At 34.4% G+C, this 16,940-nt stretch overlaps 1 protein-coding gene across 14 annotated transcripts in view; it reads right to left on the reverse strand.

Annotated features, from left to right (window-relative positions):
* Gtdc1 (glycosyltransferase like domain containing 1) overlaps positions 1-16,940 on the reverse strand; it is a 472,440-nt gene that overhangs the window by 430,977 nt on the left and 24,523 nt on the right. Inside the window, exon 1 of one of the 14 annotated variants that reach the window (XM_063259036.1) lies at positions 3,978-4,857. The exons of the other annotated variants lie outside the window; for them this stretch is intronic. The gene's annotated coding sequence lies outside the window, so the exon portion shown is untranslated. Of the gene's footprint in view, positions 1-3,977; positions 4,858-16,940 lie in introns of those variants that run through there. 14 annotated transcript variants of the gene reach the window in all.

Below are 16,940 nucleotides of genomic sequence, written 5' to 3' on the forward strand. Positions count from 1 at the left end.
TGTTTTCTTGGGAGGGGCTTAGCATTTCTTTAATTAACCTTTTTATATCTTGCCTCACATGGATTAGAATTTCAGTTTTAAGTTTATCTATGAGGTCATGAAGGTATTTCTTTATGTGTGCTGATGTTGTCGTTGATATTGCATGATTGCTGCACTGCTTCTCTTCTATATTTACCTCTCCTGGGCTGATTTTCCCAGGGTCAGCGGCTAGAGGTCTTTTTTTATTTCTATCTCTTGTCATGTTTCTGGTTTCTTTCAGACAGGTGTGTCATGGAGGTCTCAGGCCCTTTCTGTATTACCTACGGTTTTTCCAAAGTGTGCTGACCGGGGTTGCCCTCTCCAATTTGCTATTATCTGAGGTGGGGACAAGGCAGGCTAGCCCCTTGCCTCTGAGCCAGTCAACAAGCCAGTACCTTCAGCAACTTAGGCTGTGCTGTGGTGGATGTCACAGGATCGTGACAATTTCATCCTTGACTATTGGGTTCCAACCAGGGGCATGGCTCATCCCAAGCAGATCCCACCAGTCCTCTTTGGGCCAGAGGCAGCTGACTGACACGACCGCAGTGCCGGGCTCTGCCCCACTGCTAGGATACTTTATAAAGTTTGGACAATTCAAGGCCCTTTGCAAAGAAGGTACTTGTTATCTGTCAATCAAAGCCAATGGTTGACAATTATGGAAGCTGGGCAATGGGTTTACAAGAAATGAGGTAGGAAAAATGTTTCACTATACTAGTATATCTTTTTTTGTATATATTTAAAAATTTTGAATAATGAAAAGGTCTTTGTGAAAAACAGACTTGTAGCTCTATGTCAGTAAACATCAACAGCTAAAAACAGTCTAAAAACAAATTGGACTTGGTCAGCTTTGCTTTAAAGAACTAGCATCAATGAGTCACAATTTTAAATTCCATTAAAAGGAAACTATTCACTACAGTATCTGAAAATGAAGCATCCAAGAAAGAAAGACAGCTCTGACACCAGGCCCGGTTACATTCAAGCAAATGGATAATCAGAAGGATTAAAACATCAAATGAGAAAAATGAACTCTAGGGCTTATAAAAGCTTGTATTTGAAAACAAGGTTTATTAGATAGAGATACGTTAAAATCAAATAAAAAGAAGGCAACACAAACATTCACAAATTCATATAGTTACTGATTTAGTTTTTATTTTTTCAGTGCTAGAGATTGAATTCAGAGCTTCACACGTGCTGGGCAAACACTCCCTCACTGAGCTACATTCTCAGCTCTGATTTCTTATTTTTTTTTTATTCAGCATCTACAAAGAATAAAGTTATTATTCAACACCAATTTTATCAAAAATCCTCAACTTACAGGAATTTACTTACTGAACACTGACGTGCCTCAACATGTCTTTACCACCTCCTATCACATGGCCTTTGTATATGCTGCTCCCACAGATGCTCCTCAGTAGCTAAAGCTCACTTCCTCAGAGAAGCCTTGCTTACTTGACCAAATTAGATTCCTCATTACAACTGTGTCTTTTTTCTAGAAACCAGAGACCACACATTTCACTTATCACTGCATTCCCAGTAACTGTCATGGTGACCGAGATATCACAAATGCTCAGTGACTATTTGCTGAATGAAAACAATATTCCCTATGAACCTCACATTTCATAGATTATTATCCAACTGTATACAAGTCAACCTGCCAAAATTTTGTCAAGTTATTGCTTTATCAAATGATTAAACTATCTCCCTATTGACTAACAAACATAATAGCTAGATCCCAAGGCAATATTTTATATTTGTTTTAGTATGAAAATACTTCAAAATACACAAAAGTTTATTTCCCAGGACTCTTTTAAGATTCTGACAACTAAAACATGATCCTCAAGTCAAACTCTTAAGTCATTAAACTGAAAGAATATATGCATGAATGTGAAGCTTAGAGGAAGACATTTAAATAAGGTAAAGTAGTGAGTGCTTCTGGATAAATGGACAAATATCAGGTCACATCAAATATCTCTAAATATGTGCGAGAAAAGGTTTCTGTAAAAGACCAAGTCAGAGATATTTTGTGTTACTAAGAAACACTAAAATTGATGTATAAATTTTCACTCTTACAAAAGCCAAGTTAAAATCATCTCATTTATCAGTATAATTCTTTTTTCATGATTATTCATATTACAAAATATTTTAAGTTATTCCAAAAAGGAAAACTAAAAATTTTAACCAGAAGTCAATAATGGATATACTGTCTTCAGAGACATTTAGAGTACTTTATTGACTTCCACCAAGTCTTTTTGTTTGTTTGTTTGTTTTTGTTTTGTTTTGACAGTTACTTTTTGCATTATGTGTAAGGAAATGTTCTATGAAATTATTAAAAGTACACAAAAAATTCTAACCATACTAAATCTATCACTATAACTAATACTTAAAGTATTTCAAGTTTCAAAATATAAATTAAAATAAAGATGAAGTACCCTATGTTTTGGGGCTATTTTATTTTTATTTTTTAAAAAGTATGAATTTCCAGCTTATTTAGAATTCTGTACTACCTGATTGACTTGAATTTTAGCCACAACTTTAGCACTGTGCCATGTCAAAATCCCTCATGTTCAATTCTACTTCTCTTAACCTATGGCCTTATTTTGAGTCCAACATGAACTTTCACCCAGACCTGTTTATCCATTCAGGTCATCCTCATCATTATTAGTGCCAGCTCTGGGTTCAATCTCTCTTCCATTACAGAGACAAATGACAAACTAAAAAAAAAGATAAAGGGAAGCCTTCTGAACAATTAATGGACTCCAAAAAATGACTGGTTTTTAATGAAATAAACAAAATTTATCTTGGCGCTGTCTGATGCACAGAAGACTTAGTTTAAAGCCCTATATATGTCAAATATTTTTTTAAAAATTAGAATCATTATTATTACTGTGCTTTACTTTTGTAAATTGATTTCTTCTGATTCTAAGAAACAATGTATTAGGTGACTTATGAACATTCTAAACACAAACTAGATAATGCAAGACTTTAAAAATCCTTTATCTTTTTATTATGAAAATTTTAAATATATACAACAGTGGAGGAGCAGTTAAATGAAGCATCATCATCCAGCTTCAACAACTATCATTTTTTCAATTGTATTTACATGAATCTATTCTTGAATAAGGCAAAAACATATGGACCTGTGATCTCTGCTAAAACTGTAACTGACATGTTGAAATTATTTGTACTCTACTGGGGCTCAAGCCCAGGGCTTCATGCAAGGTAGGCACATACTCATCACTGAGCTATACTAACATTCCTTTTTTTTAAAGACATGGTCTTTCTATGTGGTTAATGCTGGCCTTGAATTTGTGATGCTCCTACCTTAGACTTCAGAATAACTAAGATGAAAGGTATAAATCGCCTTGCTCAGCTTTTATCTCTTACTGATCTATTGGTACCAAACCAATTCCTGCCACAAAGTAAAAACTCAATCTTCGTAAGTTTTCTGGTCTTTCATGTAACAAAAAATCATATGATCACTTTAAATGGTAAGTCTCAATCAGTAATTTGAAATAATTGGTTTTAGATAACTTGCAAAATCCAAACATGGACTTAAACATCATACTTTAATGCATCATAGTGTATTAACATCATACTTTAATGCACCATAGTGTAACAGTAATAATAATTGTGATTATGTGGAATATCTTCAATCTTAAGATGAATGAACTAATGTATTTCAGGATAAAGTATTTCACTTTCAAATGGTTTAGCAGCATCTCCCCTATTCAAAAAATATATATACAATATATGTATATATATATATATATATATATATAATATATTCTCAGACCCAAATATGACTAATAAAGGGTGTAGAATGTTCATTATTACATTATTACTGCAACATTTCTGGAGACTTGAAACTTTTCAAAACAAAAACTAGACCCAAAATAATGAATGAAATTCCAAAACACATTTAACACTAAATCAGTATTTTTCACTATGCTCAGACTCACCCAAAGCCAATCACTGTCAATAAGGAAGCAAACAGGATCCTCTTCCCCTAAGCAAGAAGTTTTTCTTTGCCATCTTCCTGAGTTTTCTGAGCCCGTATGGTCAAGGTGAGAGAAAGAAGAATGGGTCACACATATGGGACAGTTCTTATTTGACACTACTTATAACAAAATGGCCGAAGGCTACATATATATGGCAGGTGTTTGAAGTTGATTCTTAGCTCTCTTGGACAGCTTACCTACATTCTTTCAAGATAGATGATCCTTCAGTTACAAATCTTGTGCCCTGGGCCCTGCTCTTCCTCAATGAACAGTTCCCTCCTAGTTCCTACTTGGCTTCTGATCCACAGCAGTATACCTCCAAGGCCTCTTACTGCTGGAATCCTCTTGCCCTGAAGTAAATTTTGGGGGCAGAATATCTCCTTAAAATGATATCGTCTGGCCAGAGAGGAGTGTAATTACTTCTCAAACTCAGTAATAATACTACAAAATACTTTGGTTTTCTTAGGCCTAAGTCAATCATCAATTTCTTGTTACCCCAATGGCAGGTAGAACCTGACCCATATATGCCAGTTGAAATCATCCCATTAGGTTTAACAAAAGATTTAGACACTCTTAACTTATGAGAGATTGGGCAAAATACACAAGGCTCTAATGACATTCCAGAAAAATTGACCTGACAAAAATCTCTTATTCTTTTAAAATCTTCTGTGTGAGTGAAGGGAATTCAAAGGACACAAAATTGGCTTTCGATAGAAACATTCATTGAATACTGTACCTCAACTGAAAATTCCAGTTTACCATTTTGTTTTCCGAAGAACTCTACTAATGCTGTGGTATCTATAAACATGTTGGAAACCTGTTATGATAACTTATACCACTTGGACACAAGTAAGATCTTAATGTTTACTATTATAACAGCAACAATAGTGTTCTTTTTAAAATTTACCTCAATAAGTAGGATGAGGATGTGGATAAATTTGAGGTCTTGTGCACTGGTAGTGGGAAAATAAAATGCTATATGGAAAATAGTGTAGCACTTCCCAAACAAATAAAAATAGCATTATCGGGTCAAAAAACGGGCAACCGAAATGATCAGACACTTATCAGGAATAGAAATGGCCAATAAATACATGCTCATTATCTCTGATCACTAGAAAAATGCTAATTACAATAACACTGAGTTTCTATCTTACTCCAGAAAAAACAGCCACCATGAAGAAATCAAATAATTACAAATGCTGCAGAGGCTTCGGGGAAAAAGCAAAGCACTACACTGTTGGTGGGGATTTATGAAACAGCACAATCATATAAAAATCAGTATGGAGAATCCTCAAAAAAACTAAAAACATAAATTCTATTCAACCCAGCTATTTCCCTTATAGGCATCTTACACAAAAAAAGTTAAAAGATAGCATATTATCAGATACACACATTCATAGGAGTATAACTCCTACTAGCTAATCTCTGAAGCAACCTATTTGTCTACCACCAGATGAATGGGTAAACAAAATATGATATTTATACAATAGAGTAATAGTCTACCATAAAGAATAAACCTGAGATATTTGTAGAAGAATGGATGTACTTCGAGATCATAATATTAGGTGAAATAAATTCATACATATAAGGCTTATATTGGCATGGTTTTCCTTATATGAAAAATCCAAAACATAATTAAAGAGAAAAAAAAAGACATAAGAAACAGGGAGCCAGATCTTTTGTAAAGAGAAGAAACAAGAGAGGGAGGAGAGAAATAGGATCCAAAAAGAATTAAGATGTGTTAGGTACATGCATCAACTCCCCACAAGGAATTGATTATATAGTACTAACACGTACTAATAAAACTAAAAATACAAAAAAAAAAAAGAATTAACATATGATTCAGTAATCCCAATTTTGAGTACAGATTTCAAAAGAACTAAAAGCAAGGACTTAAAAAGATTTTTTGCACACCAATAGTCAAAACACCATTGTTCATAATGCCAGAAGATAGAAGCAACTTGATGGATGAATGAATAAATAAAATAAAGTGTATGTACCTACAATGGAATTTTACTTTAAAAAGAAACTGATATATGCCATGACATAGATAAAACTTGAAGTCATTTACTAAGTAAAATAAGCTAGTCACAATAAGACAAACAGAGTATGGTTTCATTTATATCGGCTATCTAGAGTAGTAAAATTCGGACAGGAAGTAGAATACTGATCATGGTTGGGGGAGAGTCAATGAGCAGTTGTCTAGTAAGTACAAAGCTCAGCTGGAAAAAATGTAAGTTTGATAGATAAAGAGAGAGTGACAGTTTTACAAAACAGTAAATACAGTTTATTCCACTGAACTGCATTTAAAATGGATAAAATACTAATTTTTTGTGTACTTAAAATAAAATGTTTTAAAATTTTGCCTAAAATTAACTAAAAGGTCGCATGATACAAAAATTGTTTGAAAAGATATAAATTAGCCAGAGAAAATGCTGATGTAAGTCACTATGTTGACTCAGAAACCTACTCCTACATACATACAGCCAAAAAACTTACAATAAGACCACTGAAGTTGTATTTACCATAGCATTGTCTAAGCATTTGAGAACTCCGATGTCCACTCTCAGAATAACTTAGATGTATACCAAACTATGTTCAGAGGTAAGTAGCTAGAGATACATGTCACAATATGTTCAATCTAAAAACGGTGTCAAGTGGAAAACCAAAAATAAAAGACACTGCAGGTAACAGTGAAGCAGACTGAGGACATGAGAAGGAGACCCAGGGAAGGCAAGAAACAGGGTAACAGTGAGAAAAGGGAATAAAAATGATCAAAATGTGCTATGTATATGTACCAATTCACCAAGATGTAATTATTATGTATCACAAAAATATACCAATAAAAAAAGGTTTGAATTTAAGATAGTACAAATACACAAATATCTTTTTCAAAGATATGTGCCAATCCAAGGAAATATACCAAACACATAGATGTGCAGTCAGCAGTTTACAAGTGGAGGTGTGGATTTTAGGGTTACAAATGGCCGGGGTTGAAGTTAAAGAATAAAATACCGAGATTGGCGGGTCTTGTACCAGCCTGCACAGGTCTCACCACTCCCTGCCGGGTTTGGCAGACTCTGGAGATCTGGGCCTGCCAGTGCCATCAGTCCCAGAGGCTGGGTGGCCTGTGGTGAGTACCCCACACCATCCCCCAAGCCTAGCTAATTTGGGACCCTCACTTGGTCCCGGAAAGTGTACTTCAGGGCTTCCTGTTGCACTGGACCAACTCAGGCGGATCTTGAGCCAGCCTCTCCCACCCCGAGTGACCTTCTCTCAATCCAGGGAAATGGGCGGCCAGAGTCCCAGGAGCTGAGGGCATAAAAGAGGATTTCCAAATGGCCCTGAGTAAGCCTTGAACAACACGTGAAGCATAGAAATATAGGCAAAGGACAAAGCGAAAGACCAAAATGCAATCTCAAACCTCCAGATCATCCCAAGGAACCTTAGCAGCTATGTACACAGAAGAAAATATATGCCATACACCTGAAATATCTGAAAGAATAGCAACTGAAATAAAGAAGCAACTCAGGGAAGCTTTAAAGGAATTCAAACTAGAAATAATCTCCCAGGTAAAAGAAGAAATGATAAAAGTAATGAAAGAGATGCTGAACATATCTAAAGAAGACACAGTTTAAAAATTGGAGTAACTAAACAAAAATGTAGAATCCCTGGATGAACAATATAAGAAACAAACAGAATACATAAAGCAGATGCACAGAGATATACAGGAAATCAAAAATTGCATTGAAAGTTGTAAAAACCACCTCAATGAAAGTGAGGATAGAATTTTAGACCCTGAAGACAGGATTGCAGCTAGTGAACAGGAAAGGCAAGATCTTTTAAAAATAACAAAGAATCAGTAAATAACAACTCAACAGCAGCAAGATGATGCAAAGAAAAACAACATACCATTGATAGGGATAAATGAAAAAGAAGGGGACAACATAAGAGATGTCAAGAGGATATTTAGAGAAGTAATAGCTGAAAATTTCCCAAATATGAGAACAGAAACTGACATCAGGATCAGTGAAGCATATAGAACTCCAAATAGTCATAACCGAAATTTAAAAAAAAAAAACACCCAGATATACAATAATCACCATCCCAGAAATTCAACGTAAGAATAGAATATTAAAAGCAGTCAGACAGATCACCTATAAAGGAAAACCTATCAGAATCACAGCAGACTTCTCAGCACAAACAATAAAGTCAACAAGAGCATGGATGAAGTATTCCAGATCCTAAAGGAAAATGATTTCCAACCTAGACTCACATACCCTGCAAAACTGTCCTTCAAAATTGATGGAGAAATAAGATACTTCCATGACAAAGAACAACTGAAGAACTTCATGATCACCAAGCCAAACCTGCAAAGAATACTGAAAGACAGTTTAGATACAGTTAGAGAAAAAACACTAAGCAAAGCGGACAATTAAACAGAACGGAAAGATAAAGATTCAACAGTAGAAAGATCATATGTCAATGATAAACCAAAATATAACAGTCATAAACATTAATGTAAATGGTCTCAATGCACCAATTAAAAGAAACAGACTGATAGAATGGATCAAGAAACAAAACCCAACCATATGCTGTCTACAAACAACCAACCTAACCCAAAAGAATACTCACAGACTGAAAGTCAAAAGATGGAAAACAATATTTCATGCAACAGAATCCAAAAAAAAGCGGGGGTAGCTATTCTGTTTGCAGACAATGTGAACTTCAAACCAATAATGATCAAAAGAGATAAAGAAGGTCATTACATACTGCTTAGGGGAAAACTTCAAGAGGAAGAGATAACAATCCTAAATACATTGCACCAAATTCCAGAGCACCCAGTTTTATAAAACAAGTATTAACAGAAATGAAAAACCAAATTAGCAGTAACACAATTATAACAGGAGACCTTAACACACCATTAACACCAAGGGACAGATCAACAAATAGAAAATCAGCAAAGAAATAACGGAACTGAATCACATCTGTGAACAAATGGACTTGATAGACTACAGAGTGTGCCATCCAACATCAGGATATACATTCTTCTCAGCAGTACATGGGTCATTCTCTAAAACAGACCATATATTAGCTCACAGACCATATGTAAATTAACACAAAAGAGTTGAAATTCTCCCTTGCATGTTATTGGATTATAGCGCCATGAAATTAGAAATTAATGATAAAAAATACTGCAAAAATCCAACAAACACATGGAAACTGAATAACACACTCTTGAGTAATCAGTGGAAAATTAAAGAAGAAATTAAACAATACCTATAAGCAAACGAAAATACAAATACAACTTACCACAACCAGTGGGATGCAATGAAAGCTATCCTCAGAGGAAAATTTATTACATTGAGTTCCCATATCAGGAAAACAGAATGAATACAAATAAACCTGATGTTACACCTCACACATCTAGAAAAACAAGAGAAGGTCAAGCACAAAGCCAAAAGAAGGGAGGAAATTAAAAAACTCAGAGCAAAAAGTAATGCAATAAAGACTAAGAAAACAATACAAAGAATCAATGAATCAAAGGGTTGGTTCTTTGAAAGAATAAATAAAATTGATAAGCCGCTAGCCAACCTTATTTTAAAAAGAAGAAGAAGCTCAAATTCATGCAAGAAGGAAAGAAAAAGGCAAAATCACTACAGACTCTGTAAAAATACAGACGATGATCAACACCTATTTTGAAAACCTCTATTCCCATAGGTTTGATAATACAGAAGAAATAGACAGATTCCTAGAATCATATGAAGTACCAAAGCTAGGTCAAGAAGATGTAAAACTTCTGAATAACCCAATTTCTATTAATGAAACTGAAAAATGTAATTAGGTCCTTACCTACAAAGAAGAGCCCAGGCCCAGACAGATTCACTGCAGAATTCTACAAGAAGTACAAAGAAGACTTAACGTCGACACTCCTCAAACTCTTCAATGAAATTGAAAGGGAAGCAATACTTCCTAAGTCATTCCTGGAAGCAAATATTGCTCTAGTACCAAAACCTGAGAAAGACCCAACTAAAAAAGAAAACTTCTCCCTAATGAACACAGATGCAAAAAATCCTCAATAAAATATTGCCAAATAGGATGCAGCAAATCATCAAGATTATACACCATGACCAAGTGGGATTCATCCCAGGCATGCAGGGATGGTTCAACATACGTAAATCAATAAATGTAATCTACCATATCAATAAAACCAAAAGTAAGAAACATGATCATTTCTATAGATGCAGAAAAAACTTTTGATAAGTTCCAACATTCTTTTATAATAAGAACTTTACAAAAAATTGGAATAGATGGTCTTTACCTCAATATAGTAAGTATAGTATGATACAGTCAGTATCATACTAAATGGCCAAAAACTTAAGGCCTTTACTTTAAAATCAGGCACAAGACAAGGATGTCCCTTATCACCGCTCCTATTTAATATAGTACTGGAAATACTAGCCAGAGCAATTAGACAAGAGAGAGAAATAAAAGGAGTAAAGATAGGAAAAGAAGAAGTTAAATTATCATTGTTTGCAGATGGCATGATACTATACATAGAAGATCCCCAAAACTCCATTGAAAGACTCTTAGATAAATAAGTTCAGCAATGTAGCTGGATTCAAAATCAATACTCAAATATCAATAGCATTCCTATACACTAACAACAAAATCACTAACAGAGAAATAAGAGAAAACACACCCTTCACACTAGCAACCAAAAAAATGAAATATTTAGGAATTACTCTCACGAAAGAAGTGAAAGACCTATACAGGGAAAATTATAATACACTGAAAACAGAAATTAAAGAGGATCTCAGAAAGTGGAAAGACATCCCTTGCTCATGGATAGGAAGAATAAATATTGTGAAAATGGCCATTCTCCCAAAACTCTTATACAGATTCAATGCAATCCCAATAAAAAATACCACCAACATACCTCATAGATCTAGACAAATCACTCCTAAAATTCATCTGGAGCGAGAAGAGACCTAGAATAGCAAAGACTGTTCTAAGCAGCAAAAGCAAGGCAGGAGGCCTCACAATCCCTGACTTGAAGTTATACTACAAAGCAACTGTAGTAAAATCAACATGATACTGGAATCAAAACAGAGCAGAAGATCAATGGAATAGATTAGAAGATACAACTACAACTACAAACCCACTCAACCACCTTATCTTTGATAAAGGGGCAAACAGGTTCACTGGAAGAATGACAGTCTCTTTAACAAATGGCGTTGGAAAAACTGGTGCTCCATATCTCGAAAACTAAAACTAGACCCATGCCTATCACCATGCACTAAAATAAAATCTAAATGGATCAAAGACCTGAATATTAAAACATAAACACTAAATCTAATGGAAGACAAATTGGGTAAAAACCTTGAAGACATAGGGGTAAGTACAGAATTCATGAATAGGACTCAAATCACACAGGAAATACTTCCCAGAATCAATAACTGAGATCACAGCTTATTAAAAAGTTTCTGTATGTCAAAAGAAATCTCCAGCATAGTGAAAGGAAAACCCATAAATGGAAAAAATCCTAGTGAACTCTCTGTCCCTCAGACAAAGGACTTCTGTCTAAAACATATAAAGAATTAAAAAAAAAAAAAAAACAGACCCCCAAAATTCAAAGATCCAATCCAAAAATGGGCATCTGAGATGAATACACAATTCTCAGATGAAGAAATAAAAATGGCAAACAAATACATGAAAAGATGTTCACTGTCATTACTCATTAGAGAAACGCAAATTAAAATCACACTGAGATTCCATCTCACTCCTGAAAGAATGGCCAGGATCAAGAAAACCAACAACAACAAATGCTGGAGAGGCTGTGGGGAAAAAGAAATCTCATACACTGTTGGTGGTAGTGTAGACTGGTGCAACCATTGTGGAGGTCAGTCTGAAGATTTCTCAAAAAGCTGGGATTGGAAGTCTCATTTGTTCCAGCTATTCCACTTCTAGGCATATTCCCAGAACTGAAAGCATCATACCACAGTGATATATGTGCACCCATGTTTATAGCAGCACAATTTGTAATAGCCCAATCCTGGAAACAACCTAAGTGTCCATCAACTGAGGAATGGATAAAAAAGTTGTGGTATTTTTATACAATGGAGTACTACTCAGCTATGAAGAATGATCACATTGAGATATTTATAAATAAATGGGCACAGCTTGAGACCATACTCATAAGTGAATTAAATCAACTCACATGTAAATACCGAATAGTTTCCCTAGTGTAACAAATGATAAAAATACATAAAAGTATGTGGTAATCATGATTCCCCATTATATTGTTTTGTAACCTTTTAAATGTTTTCAGTCATTAACTGGAATGGTTTTATTCTGGGCTGTTTGATTTTATTGTCTGTGATGGTATGAACAGCTATTTTGAAGAAAACAAGACATCATAATAGCTAATGCTGATTTAGTATCATCTTGTTTTGAAGTCCCATCAAGCTTTTGTTCTTCTGTCACCATTGATATCATGCTGTATCTTACTGATTTTATTATATGTGACAGTACAAACAAAAACTTTTATAAACAAGGAGAAATATAGAAACCATTGTTCGTTTTCTGTTAGTTGGTTCTAAATACCCTGTAATACTTTCATTCTCTTGAATGGTTTTACACTGTCTTGATATGTTTGATGCTATAGTATATGAAGTAATACTCAAATATTTATTTCAAGGGAAGAGACACTATGGCAACTACTGTTATGTCAGGTTATCTTGTGGTAAAACATTATGTTGCTTAAATTGTTCTGTTCTGACTTGTGCTGTTGTGTTATTATGTCCTCTTTTATCTCAGTCTTTTTTATTTTTTAATTAAGGAAAAAATAAATTTAAAAAAATAGCAGGATCTATTATAGTAACCATTTTTATTTCCTATTAACTTAATTTGAAGCCCTGTATTGCTCTCACCATCTTGTTTTGACTGATTTTACTATATTCTGTTGTGCTTGATAATACCATGTTTGGGGTATAGGCAACTACTTTGAAGACAATAAGATTCACTATGATGCCCATTCTGATTTGACTATTATCTTCTTTTGAAATGTCTGTAATGTCTCCAATGTTTCAGTTTTATTTGTTTTGTTCTGTACTGTTTTGTTCAATTTTATTATAACTGATGATATAGGCAATTCTTGAAATGTCTGTAATGTCTCCAATGTTTCAGTTTTATTTGTTTTGTTCTGTACTGTTTTGTTCAATTTTATTATAACTGATGATATAGGCAATTCTTTTTGATAGCAAGAGGCATTATGGTAACCATTATTGATCACCTTGTATTCTGTTTTCACATCATGTACTATGCCCATCCTTTTGATTTGACTGGCTCTGTTTTGTCACATTTGGTTTTATTCTCTTCAAAAAAAAGTAATAAGAACTGTGGGAGTAATAAAACCCAAAATGTGTAATTGTCATTGCAAAAAAGAGAGGAAAAGAAAGTGCTCTAAAGGATATAACTGCATGTATATTTAAGTGTAAACGATAGATAACCATATTACTAAGTTTTTGTTGGATCATTGAACAGAACTCTTTGCAGTCTCACTGTTTGAATATCCATTTTTATGCTTTAATTTTGTAACTTGAATAACTATTTCTAAGATGACAATATGTAATCTATTAACTAATGATTTCTTACTCTTTATTTTTTTGAAATTCTGTATTACTTGTACCCTTTTTGTTTTGTTTTTTTCTCTTTAAGTAAAAATTTTAAAAAAGAAGTATTTAGCCTTCAATTATGATGAAAAAATTAACACGTTTCATCTTTTGATGAATCATTTGGAGACATTTATTTTTCCTTGTGTATCCAACTATTGTTTAAATGTGATGTCTAGGATAAAAGGATTGATTTTAGGCAGAAATCCTTACATAGGAAGTTAGCTATTGTGTTGGCCCATCTGTGTTACTATTTCTTATGTGTTATATGCTATTATCTCACAACTCACTCAATAAACTTTTTACTGATTAAAAAAAAAAGAATAAAATACCACAAAACAAAACATAGATTTTATCTCAACCACTGATGGCAACATGTCATCAGCTAAAGAATATAATTAATGCAACTCTTTGAACAAGAAATCTAAAAAAAAAAAAAAAGATTAGGAACTAATTATATTTTGTTATCAAATTTCTGTAAAGTAGTGCTCTGTGGTACTTTTACTTATATAGCATTTAATCTGACCATCTGTTTCTCAAAGGTCTGTACATTTTTAAAAGTTTTGTAAGCCATTGTGGTGCCAATGTTTTAATCTTTATTAAAAATAATAACTGAGTAAGACTATAAAATCCTTCCAAAAAACATTTTTACATTTCAATACCATTATACCATAGTTATGCAATACCACAGAAGGTATATATCTTTAAGGACATTAACAAAACAATGAATTTTCATGCTGGCAATTATGTTCTACACAGTAATTCCAATGATACAAATATCAGCAACTTCATTGTATGGACAAAATTAAACCATCTATCTTATTAAACATAGGAACAGACACAAAATGAGGAACGAAAAAAGAAGGGAAGTAAATATCCAAGAAGCAGGAAGGATGTGACAGAAAAATTGAACCCTATAGAGAAACTGAAGACAAAATTCATCACAGAAAAGGGAAGGGATATCTGTACTTTCTCCCCAGCTCCCAGTTCCTGCCAGGCTGGCTAGAAGAGGAGCTTAGCTAAAAAAGAGTAAGTGAAAAGGGAAGGACTCCACATGGCTTCAAGTGAAACACAGTGATCTAACTAATTGGCAGGGCTGCATCAGCAGGTTAAGTACCTTCAGTCCAAGTGTACCCCATAGGCCCTGGAAAGAGTGCTTGGTCAGACACCATTCCCAGGAGGGGTTAACTGAACCTAGGACTCAAAAGGAGCACAGGCCAGATTTACTACAAGTCTTTCAGTGTAACATTCTCAGGGTGAATGGCTGAGAGACAGCTACAGAAGAGGGCTATGGTCAGGAACCAGTTAGGCTGGCTGATCTCTGAGGGGTTTCAACTAAAGGACATAATGCCCCACCCCACAGGCAGAGGCCAGGTTCAGCCTGAATTGCTCTGGATGTTCAAAATCAGAGAAATCTCACTTTTGGGGGTTTTTGGTTTTTCCTTTTTGTTTTCTCTGTGTGCATTACTTTTAGTTTGTTGCCATTTTTTATTTTTCTCTCCTCTTCTCTCTTCTGCTTCACCAGTTAATATGGGGCTTGGAAATTTTCCTTTGTTCTTCTCTTTTCATATTTCTTTTTCCTTTTTAATTTTTCTCCCTATAATTTTTTTATTTTTACTCTCTATGTATTCTCCATCTTTTTCTTCTACCTTGTTTCTCATGAGTTTTTTTCTCTTACCTTTAATTCTATAAACATTCTTTTACCCTGTAATAAGATCTGTATACTCTTTCTCCTCCTCCAGTCACAGAGGTAGGAAAAATTTCGAGTATTCTCTTAACTTCAATCAAGCGTTTTATTTCGTTCTTAGGTTGAAGCTTTTTTTTTGCATTATGGTTTTTTGTTTTGTTTTGTTTGTTTTTTTTAAATCGGTACCAGGGATCAAACTCACGACTGCCTGCTTGCAAGACAGGTGCTTACGCCGCTGAGCTAAATCCCCAGCCCCCTTTTTGTATTATGTTTGAGAAAATAATTATTAAATTGTTAATAGGAACATAACACTGGGTCAGACAAGCTCATCCCTTCCTTTTCTACTGTAAATTTGTATGTTAGTGTAATAGTAGTAGCCAGGTGTACATCTCAGTACATTTCCCTCAGGGATACATGATGCAATCTATGTGCTTATGCACTAGGTATGACAAATGGTGAAGTATGTACAAGCACACAAAAGTGACAAAACAAGATTTTTACCTGCCTTATGCTCCATCTAACTGGTTTTGCATGTGTTGCCCTGAGCCTCACAAAGGGTCCAAAAGACCCACACTACTCCAGGTTTTGTTTAAAAAAAAAAAAGGTAGCGGTGTTCCTTTTGGTTTTTCTGGTTAGCTGTAGCCCAATTCAGTCAATGGCACAAGAAAAACCAGATTTTCAAGTTTTGGAGGAGATTAAAAGTGAATTATCAGATTACTCATGCACGGATGAAGATGATCCATTATAGTGATCCAAAGTTCCTATGTCAATGATATGAAGCAAGAATCAAGTGATACACAGACAGGGAATGCAGATCTCCTTGATTCAGATGACAAAGAAAACAGCAATGTGAGTACATACTTGACTAGTAGAAATGTTGCAAAATAGCCACACAACCAAATGGCATGATCCAATGTTAGAACTATGTCCAAATATATAGTGAGAGTCGGGAAGAGGGGAAAAAGGTATCGGACACAATGCCAGTACTCTCATTCAGTGTTGAAAACTTAAGAAACACTACAAGCCGTGAATTACAGAACGTTTTATATTTCTGTATGCACCAATAGCATATTCAAAAATATATTATGACAACTCACTAGCTAAACTGAAAGCATTCATAGGTCGCTGTACTTAGCAGGGATTTCTTATGATGACTGCAAGAATGTAAAACTTATTGAAAAGCAATGGGTCAAAATGTGGCATAAGAATTTATGCCATTATAGATGTGAAGATTTATTATGCTTTCAATTCAGACATTTATTGTGGAACTCTGCCATCAGGTCCTTATTCCTATAGTAATAAACTAAGTGATGCTGTGAACAGACTTGTTACCATCTCCCAAATTAATCAGAATGTGACATTTGACAAGTGGTCTACTAGTTTCCAACTGATATTATATTTGCTAACAGAACACAAGTTAAACAACGCAGAAAGTGTATGCAGGAACAAAGCGAAATTCCAAGTGAAATGTTGCAATTTCAAATCAGAGAACTGTATAGTACAATCTTTGGATTTCAGAAAAATATAATATTGGCCTTGTATATGGCAATGACAAATGATGTC

Source organism: Cavia porcellus, unplaced genomic scaffold (genome assembly GCF_034190915.1).
Source record: "Cavia porcellus strain 051 isolate PalLab524CR breed Dunkin Hartley unplaced genomic scaffold, mCavPor4.1 scaffold_12, whole genome shotgun sequence".
Classification (NCBI taxonomy): domain Eukaryota; kingdom Metazoa; phylum Chordata; class Mammalia; order Rodentia; family Caviidae; genus Cavia; species Cavia porcellus.